Below are 9,768 nucleotides of genomic sequence, written 5' to 3'. Positions count from 1 at the left end.
AGAAGAAACAAAACTGTCTTATTCACAAATGACCATGTATATAAAAAGTCATAAGGAATCTACAAAAAAGCTACTAGAACTAATGTGTTCTGGATTCAAAGTCAAATACAAAGCAACATTGGTATCTCTACACACTAGAAACAGACAATTGCAAATAAAAAGTTTTTAAGATGCCATTTGTAATAACATCAAAAAATATTTGGGGGTAAATCTAAGAAATTGAATACAAGAACTGAATATTGAAAACTCATTTCGGAGAAAAATTATAGAAGATCTAAATAAATGGAAAGACATACTATGTATATGCATCAAAACACTCAGTTTGGGGCTTCCCTGGTGGCGCAGTGGTTGAGAGTCCATCTGCCGATGCAGGGGACACGGGTGCGTGCCCCGGGCTGGGAAGATCCCACATGCCGCTGAGCGGCTGCGCCCGTGAGCCATGGCCGCTGAGCCTGCGCGTCTGGAGCCTGTGCTCTGCAACGGGAGAGGCCACAACAGTGATTGTTTTGGCTACAATCTCAGTTCTCTCCAACTCATCTATAGATACAACATAGTCTCAATCACAATCTCAGCACGTTTGTTTTTTAAATAAAAATTAACAGGCTGATTTTAAAATTTGTAGAAATAAAAGGAACCTAGATTAGCCAATACAATTTTGAGAAAGAACAAAAATGGAGAACTTTACGTGATTTCAAGACTTACTATAAGGCTGCAGTATTTAAGATCGTGTGCTGTTGATGTAAAGATAGGTATATGGATCAATGGAACAGAATAGAGTCCAGAAATAGACTCATACATAGGGTCAATTCATTTTTGACAAAGGAGAAAAAGATAGTCTTTTTAACAATGTTGCTGGAATAATAGGATATCCACGTGGAAAAACATAAACTCAATTCTTACCTAATGCCATATGCCATAATTAACTCAGAATGGATCATAGACCTCCATGTAAAAGTTTAAAATGATAAAACTTCTACAAGAAACCTAAGAGAAAATCTTTGTGACTTTTGCTTAGGCAAAGATTTCTTAGATAGGACACAAAAAGAATGAACCATAAAAGAAAAACATTATAAACTGGAGTTTAACCAAAATTAAAAACTTATGCTCTTTGAAAAACAATGTTTAAAGAATGTAAAGGAAAAACATACACTAGGAGAAAATCTTTGCAAAATAGATATCTAATAAAAGGCTTGTATCTAAGATATGTAAAGACCTCTTACAACTCAATAATGGCAAAACACACAACCTGATAACAAAATGGGCAAAAAATCTGAACAGATACTTCATCAAAGAAGCTATATGATTGAAAAACAGGCATATGAAAAGATGCTTAATATCACTGGTCATCAAGAAAATGTAAAATAAAACCATAATGAGATACCAGCGTATACCACCAGAACAGCTAAAATTTTAAAAACCAGGTCACACCAAATATTGAAGAGGATCTGGGATAACTACAACTCTCATACATTGCTGATGTGAATACAAAATGGTACAACCACTCTGGAAAAGTTTGGCAGTTTCTTGTAAAGTTAAATGCACACCTACCAAAAAAAACAAGCAGTCTCTCTCCCAGGCAGTTACTCAAGAGAAATGTAAACATACTTCCAGCATTAATCTGCCGGGGTGCCATAACAAAATACCATAGACTGAGTGGCTTAAATATTTATTTTCTTACAGCTCTAAAGGCTGGAATTCCAAGATCTAGGTGTCATTAGGATTGGTGTCTGGTGAGAGCTCTCTTCCTGGGCTGCAGATGGCCACTTTCTCACTGCATCATCACATGGCCTCTTTTCTGTGTGTGTATGCCATCATAACAGATGTGACATGTTGATTTTTTTTACTTTCCTGTTCCATTTGAAAAAAATTTTAATGAGCATATATAATTTTTACCCCCAAAAAATCACCTTAAAAAAACCCCCAACAAATCCCATCTAATATATCACCTTAAAAAAAAAAAAAAAAAGACAGGGCTTCCCTGGTGGCACAGTGGTTAAGAATCCTCCTGCCAATGCAGGGGACACGGGTTCGAGCCCTGGTCCGGGAAGATCCCACATGCCATAAAGCAACTAAGCCCGTGAGCCCCAACTACTGAGCCTGTGCTAGAGCCCGTGAACCACAACTACTGAAGCCCGCGCACCTAGAGCCCATGCTCAGCAACAAAAGAAGCCACCGCAATGAGAAGCCTGCACACCGCAACCAAGAGTAGCCCCCACTTGCTGCAGCTAGAGAAACAGAGAAAGCCTGTGCACAGCAACAAAGACCCAACGCAGCCAAAAATAAATATAAATAAATTTATTTTTTAAAAAAGTGGATTTTCTTCAGCTTTTTAAAACTTTATTGAAGTATAATTGATGACATCACACATTCATTATTCATGAATTAGATTCATTTTAATCCAATTAGCATTTACTGATGTTCTAGGAATGTAGCAGCAGTGAACGCAGCAAAACCTCTATACTCAAGTTTTCCTTCCCATATGTGGAAGGGAAAGAGGATAGTAATGAGTACTGTGAAAAAAATAAAGAATAATAATAATAATAAAGCAAAGGAAAATTTAAATCTGCAGGCAATTCTTTTAAATATCACTATCTCTTCAGTGAACATTTGCAATATCTGCCTCATCAAATACTCTCCACAACAGAATGAAGTGACAAAGAATGAAGTGCAAAGTAGAAGAGCTGGGTCCTAGTCCTGCCTCAGTCACTCATTAGCTCTGTAAACTTCGGCAAGTACTTGACATTTCTGCGCCTCACCCTCAACAGTAAAATGGAGATCACGCCTGTCCCAGAGTGGTGGTGGGGCTCTTACTTAGGATCTTAGTGATGTGGGCACGTTTTATCATTATGTAAACAAAGGCTTTGTCTCCAAATTATCTCTTTAGGCAAAGCTTGTGGTTTGAAATTGTAAGTCTCTTTCTCTTTATTCCCTACCACCCCCATTTTTGACTCAAGGTTTTAAAGATTGCTATTAAAAACAAACGTCTTTTAAGATAGCACATTAAGATACTATCACCTAAAATATATTTATTATAATACAGATTTATTAAAAAATAACTTTTTAAAAGTTAGTTCTTCAAGTTAGTCTAAGCAGCAGAACTGTGATGCCTCAGGGCACAGTGAGATTGGGGTTTGGATATGGTGGCGGAGAATTCTAAGCTGCTCTGAAGATCCTGTGCCCAGACTAAGCCAAATTGAGGGATGGGAGAGCGGTGACAAAGAAACCAGGAGGAAAGTTGTAAAGCATCTGATGATGGGAACCTGAGATAGGGGAAACCTGTAATGCCTGAGGCTCCAAATCCCCACTCTGGATGAAGGCTGCCCCTCAGTCATGTGTTGCAGTTCCTGAGACACACAGAAGGAGGCGCCATTCCTGAATTATTCCTCCTGCTCCAACCCCCCAGTAATGAAGTTCCTAGTGATAGGACTTATCACTTATATTTCATTTTACAGTTTTGTGAGCACTTTCTCATTTGGTCCTTATAACTAGGTGATAATTAGAGGCTGGTTCTATTATGCCCATTTTACAGATGGAAAACTGAGAGTCAGCCATTTTAAGTGAATATTCAATGTCAGACAGGCAGAGCTAGTCTTTCAACTCCTGACCCAGTGCCTTTCCCACTCTGCTGTCTAGAGTAAAGGAGGATTGTCAAATACAGCTGAGAAATGGAGTTTTATTTTTTTATTCTTTTTTTTTTTAATTAATTTATTCTTGGCTGTGTCGGGTCTTCGTTGATCTGTGCGGGCTTTCTATAGTCGTGGTGAGCAGGGGCTACTCTTCGTTGTGGTGTGCGGGCTTCTCATTGTGGTGGCTTCTCGTGTTGTGGAGCACAGGCTCTAGGCACACAGGCTTCAGTAGTTGTGGCACGTGGGCCCAGTAATTGTGGCTCGCAGGCTCTAGAGCGCAGGCTCAGTAGTTGTGGTGCACAGGCTTAGTTGCTGCATGGCATGTGGGCAAATGGATTGTCAAATACAAAAGCTCCTGACAAAGGGAAAGAAGACCCACTCTAGTAGCCAACCTATGCAGAGAATGGCTTTGGGCATAGTGCTGCTCTTAGGAGAGTTGGAGGTCAAGTTGAGCTCACCCCTAGGTTTCAAACATACAGTTAAATTTATCTTTGTTGGGTTATTCTGTGGTCAGGGCCATGAGTTGAGCTTGGTCAAGGGGAAGGAAGGGTATAAGCAGAAGTGGGTTGGGCACTTGCCAATTTTCCAGCTCAGTGCCTCTCTTCTGTGGACATGAAAACATCCGAAGTAACCCCTCAGTTGCTACCACTTGGGAAGCCTCTAAAATGATTACTCTTGACAAAGGCTGAAAAGGCCTGGTATATTGTCAGAGACCTAGGATGCCTAGGCAGCCTCTGCTTGCGAGGAACCTGGTGTAGAGACACAAAAGTCTCTGAAACGGTGTAAAAGTTTGGCCAGAGAATGTTTTCCCACATCAGTGTATTAGTTCACAATTGTAACCATAATGCTCTGTAACAACAACACTCATATCTTAGTGACACACAACCAGAAACATTTGTTTTCTTGCTCACAAGTCTACAGGTTGGCTTGGCCCCCTCTGGGTTGAGGCTGCTCCCTGGTCTTCATCATTCCAGGCCCAGTGGCTAACAAGGTCATGGTTGGTGAATGACATAAGCACAAAAGAGCAAGCCAAACCTCACAAGCACCTTTAAAGCCTCTGCTTGTGTCACAGTGTCACTAATATTGCACTGGCCAGAGCAAGTCATGGATGCCAAACGGGGGGATGTACTCTAGCCTAGTGCAAAGTCCTTTAGCAAAGGACGTGGATGTAAAATCCTAAAACATGGAGGGAATGAAGCATTGGGAGCAATGACCCAATGTTAGCACAATTAGTAATCTGGCAATAAACATTATTATGAATAATATATAAAAAGTAATAAAACGATAGCTAACATCTACTGAGTCTTATTAAGTGTTGGGCACTTTTGTTAAGTACCTTGCATGTATTAACTCATTTAATCCTCACAACAACCCTATGAGGTAGATACTAATACGATCTGTATTTTACAGATGAAACAACCAAGGCATAGTGGGGTTAAGGAAGAATTAAGATCACACAGTAAACGGCGGAGGAGGGCAGTGACAATTATATTAGAAAGGGACACTGTCCATTTCCTCTCTCCCTTTTGTGTCTCTCCTACTCTTCCCTGCCCCTCCCCAACCCTGTCCCTCCTTTTGTGTGTCTTGTCTTGGGAAATGACATCTGGTCACCCAGACCAGAACCCTTAGTGTCATCCTTGGACCCATCTCACCTGCTGCCTGCCCCGTGTGTCAGCCATTAGGTTCTACTGTCTGTACCTTCTTAACTCCTCCCGATCTGCTCCCTCCTCTTCCTCCTCTGCCATTGCTTCCACTCACAGTCCTGCCACTTCTTTCCCAAGGGATGCCCTGCTTTTAGTCCTGCACCCTGAGTTTGCTGCCAGAGGGATTTTTGCAAAATGCAGATCTGGCTAGGTCATTCTTCTGCTTAAAAAGTTTCTGTAGGGCTTCCCTGGTGGCACAGAGGTTGAGAGTCTGCCTGCCGATGCAGGCGACATGGGTTCGTGCCCCGGTCCGGGAAGGGTCCAACATGCCGTGGAGCGGCTGGGCCCGTGAGCCACGGCCGCTGAGCCTGCGTGTCCGGAGCCTGTGCTCCGCAACGGGAGAGGCCATGACAGTGACAGGCCCGTGTACCGAAAAAAAAAAAAAAAAGTTTCTGTATTCCCTGGAGCTTTTAGTATAAAGTTAGCCTAGTATTCCAGGCCTTTTATTTTCTGACACTCTGCCACACTTCAAACCAGCTTCCCACACTACCTGAAGTCCCATGAAGTTTCATGACCTTTTGCCTTTGCATATGCTGCACCCTCTGCCTGGATCCTCTGCTCCCCTTCTTCACCTCATCAACTCCTATGTATCTAGAGTCTTACCTTTTGGGAAGGCTTCTCCAATCTCATCCCTTTGCTGATTAGACATCTTTTCTCTGTGCCTCCAGTAGACCCTGCCATAGTATGTGGCATTTACCAGGCTACATTTCAATATTAGATTCCACTGTCTGCTTCTCCATCATTAGTTTCTCTCAGAATATAATTCGTGGACCCCCTGCTTCAGAATCACCTGGGAAGTTTGTTGAAAATTCAGGTTCCTGGGACCTATCTTGGTCCCACCAACTCACAATCTTCATAGGGTAGAGCCCAGGAGTCTGCATTTAGAAATTTCCTGAGAAGATTCTGACTTATGCCAGGATCCTGACACTAGACAAAACAGCGGCCATGCTTTCTTGTACTTCTAGCATCTAGCATAGTGCCTGGCACAAAGTAGGCACACAATGAATGTGTTGCGAATGAATGAGTGAAATGGGCAGCACTGGTCAAGGCAACACAAATAAAAAGCGAATATTCGGCTACTGCGATTCCAGATACCAGCAGATGGCGCTGTGACGACATATATGCTTTTACGCCGGGGGGGGGCGGGGTGGAGGAAGATGGGAAATTTTGTTTTACAGGAATTCAAGACTAGACTGCTGAGTAATTTAATTTATTTTTTCCTACCCAGTTTGTCTACCATTGTCCCACTTGCCTGAATAAATTGCTTTCTGAAGGCATGAAGACTTAGACAAGAAAAACAAGTGGAAAGAGGCTGGTCACAGAAAGCTGAGCAGGTAATGAAAGAGAAGGGAAGGATATTCTAATTACCCCTATTCCATCCTCCTGATGGAAAGCTGCTCCCAGCGAGCGCTAAGTGTTGTGAAATTACCCAAAGCATTCAAAAGAATAAGCCATTTCAGTAAGAGGGTGGAGCCATCCTGTAATTCTGTTAGTCATCCACGTTTCCTTTACAGACTGTCAAATGCCTATGTGACTAACCTTTTAAAGTCGTTTCCCTTGCAATGCAACGTCTGAAAGCCTGAGTCTTCCTCCTGGGCTGAATACTTGATTCTCCCGAGGTGTTGGAAGTGAGCCTCACAGTCTAGAAGCCAGGGGCCCCATAGCCCACTCTTGCTCCCCTTTCCAGCCTCCCCTTTCGACCCCCAGGGGCATCCACGTGCACAGAAGTGATAGGGCTGGTGTGGAGCCCTGGGAAGACTATCAGGCAAGGCCAGAGCTAGAGGCTGAGCTGTTTTCCTCCCAGCACGGAGCTTTTCACCGGAAGCCCTCGTCAGGGAGGGGGGCGGGGTAGGGGCTTCTGCCCGAGTCCCTCCGCAGGGAGGATGGCTGGGGAGGGGCTTCCCAGCGCTCTGCAAAGCGGGGCGGGGGGGGGGGGGGGGGGGGCGGGTAGCAGTAGACACAATGATAGACTCAAAGACGGAGAAGCAAAACCCCTGCCCTCAGCGCAGTCTCAGTCCTTTTGGAAAGGCACAGTTTAAAGGCATCACAGTAATTTCGACACGGTGGGAAGAACTTTCAAGTTCTGAGTGACCCAGCATAAACTAGATGGAAGTGCTTAAAAGGAATGACAGAAGATACAGTTTCCCTTTCTCTTTTTTTTTACTCCTTGAACTGTCAAGTTCAAAACTCATTAGGTGGGGAGCTAAGCAAGTTGGGACTTCCTGGCCGGCTCCTGGTCACAGCAGCAGGCGGGAGCATCCGCCCAGATCCCCCAGGTGGGTTTGGTTGTCCTCATGATGAGGGGTAGGCCCACAGCCACCTTTGGATGGGGCCAGTGGCCGGGAGGTTGGAGACCACCAAGAAGGAGTGTGTCAGGTGGCAGATGTTCTTGTCTTTGTCCAGTGTCCCCTCCCCCAAACCGGGAGGAAGGTCATGTCTGGGCCCAAGGGAGCTGTCCCCTGGAAGCAGGAGAGCCATGTCTGCCTCAGCTGTGGACAGCACTGATGGTCTCTGGCCAGAGTGAGCCCTGGGTGTCAGGGAACATGTTTTACAGACTCTGGGCAGCCTGAGTGGTAAACGCAGCAGCACTACCAGTAATCTTTCTCTCCAGGAAGTCCAGGGCCTTGCCCTGGTGGCTGAGTTGAGAGTAAGCAGCTGGGGGCAGGTTCCAGGGGCCGCACAACACAACACGTGATGCATCAAGGGAGGCAGATCTGGCTCATGTTGTCCAGGGAGGGCTGTCTGGAGGAGAGCAGGAGGCCAGCCAGCCAGAGGCCCTATCCACACTGGCCAGCGATGCCAGGACTCAGCCTCAGGACGGCCGTGGACCAGTGAGGGGCTGACGTTGGCTCTCTCTGCTCATAGCAGGGAGAGCACATCCTCCAGATCAGAGAGAGGAAGATAACCTTCCTCCTGATCAACAGGGAATTGTGGAGAGCAATGCTTCCTCCTGGAAGGGATCCTGCCCTTGTAAGGTTGGGAGGGAGGAGCTCCCCTTCTATTGCACAGCAGCCTAGAGAGGGTGGCCCTGCTGGATGTGGGAGCCTTTGGAGAAATCTCCTTCCCTTAAGCCAGGGGAGGGTTAGGAGCAGGTGCTGCAGGGGAAGAACTTTGACCAGATTCTTCCTGCCCTGGAGGCTGTAGAAGAGAAACTCACCATCTGTCAAAGCTGCCCTGGGCTGGGTCCCCAGCTGGGATAAGGATCAGCAACTGGTTGCCCAGAGGATTGGGTTCTGTCTGGGAGAGCTGGGTTTAAGGGATGGGGTCACAGGAGCCTGTTGCCCGGTGGCTGTTACTATTGTGATCCTAGGGCTGGTTCCTCCATCTTCTTAGATGGTTGAGTAGCTGCAACATGGAACTCCTTATTTTAATCCCCAAATCCACTCTTCTTTCATATTCCTCATCTCAGAACTGGTACCACCATCTGCCAAATTGTTTAAACCAGAGAGCTAGACATGATCTTTGATTCAGACCTTCCCTTTCATATCAAATCTGTTAGCAAGTCCTATCATTTCTACTTCTTAATCTCTACTATGACCACTTCCCTCTCTCTCCACTGCCACCACAATAATCCAAACCATTGTCATCTGCTGCCCAGACCATGGGAGGAGCCTCTTTGTTGGTCTCCCCACTTCCTCTTTCAGCAACCCCCTGCCCCCAATCAGTAGACCCTCCCTGTGATTCTTGGGCACCCTGGTCATTTCCTTCAGAGCATCCATCACAAGTTGCATGCTTATCTTGTCATGCAGTTTATTGTCTGTCTCCCCCACTAGATGCAGCACCAGGGGGCAGGGAATCTTGTCTGTTAAATGCATCCTTGTATCCTTTCTGCCTAGCACAATGCCTGGCACAGAGTGAATAGTTTTAAAATGAATGACATTAGGTCAAACAGTTTAGATTTTAGTCAATAAACAACGAGGAGCTATCACACAGTTCAGAAAAAGGACCGATGAAACATAAGGATGTGTTGGGGGAATAATGGAGGCAGCTGGATGGACATTAACTTGAATCCTCTTACTAACATGTTTCCCGTTGATGAGGCCTAGTGTGGTGTCAAGATAGAATTCTAGACAATTTAAAGGAGAGTTCTTTTTTTCCCCCAGTTTTATTGAGAAATAATTGACACACATCACTGTACAAGTTTAAGGTGTACAGCATGATAGTTTTATTTACATATGTTGTGAAATTATAACTAAAATATGTTTGGCTAACACCCATCTTCTAATAAAGATACAATTTAAAAAAGAAGAAAAGAATAAAGGAAATCTTTTTCTTCTTGTGATGAGATAAAGGGAGAATTTCTATCTTTGTGAATATGTAGGGAAGAAAAGAGAGAGGCATTGATGCTGTAAGTCTGGTGAACCAGAAAAATAACATTACTTCATCTCTTAAAAAGAAAAAGGATGGGACTTCCCTGGTGGCACAGTGGTTAAAAATCC

Source organism: Monodon monoceros, unplaced genomic scaffold (genome assembly GCF_005190385.1).
Source record: "Monodon monoceros isolate NGI ecotype Baffin Bay Population unplaced genomic scaffold, NGI_Narwhal_1 Super_Scaffold_5, whole genome shotgun sequence".
Classification (NCBI taxonomy): Eukaryota; Metazoa; Chordata; class Mammalia; order Artiodactyla; family Monodontidae; genus Monodon; species Monodon monoceros.
This window is presented reverse-complemented; position numbering follows the sequence as displayed.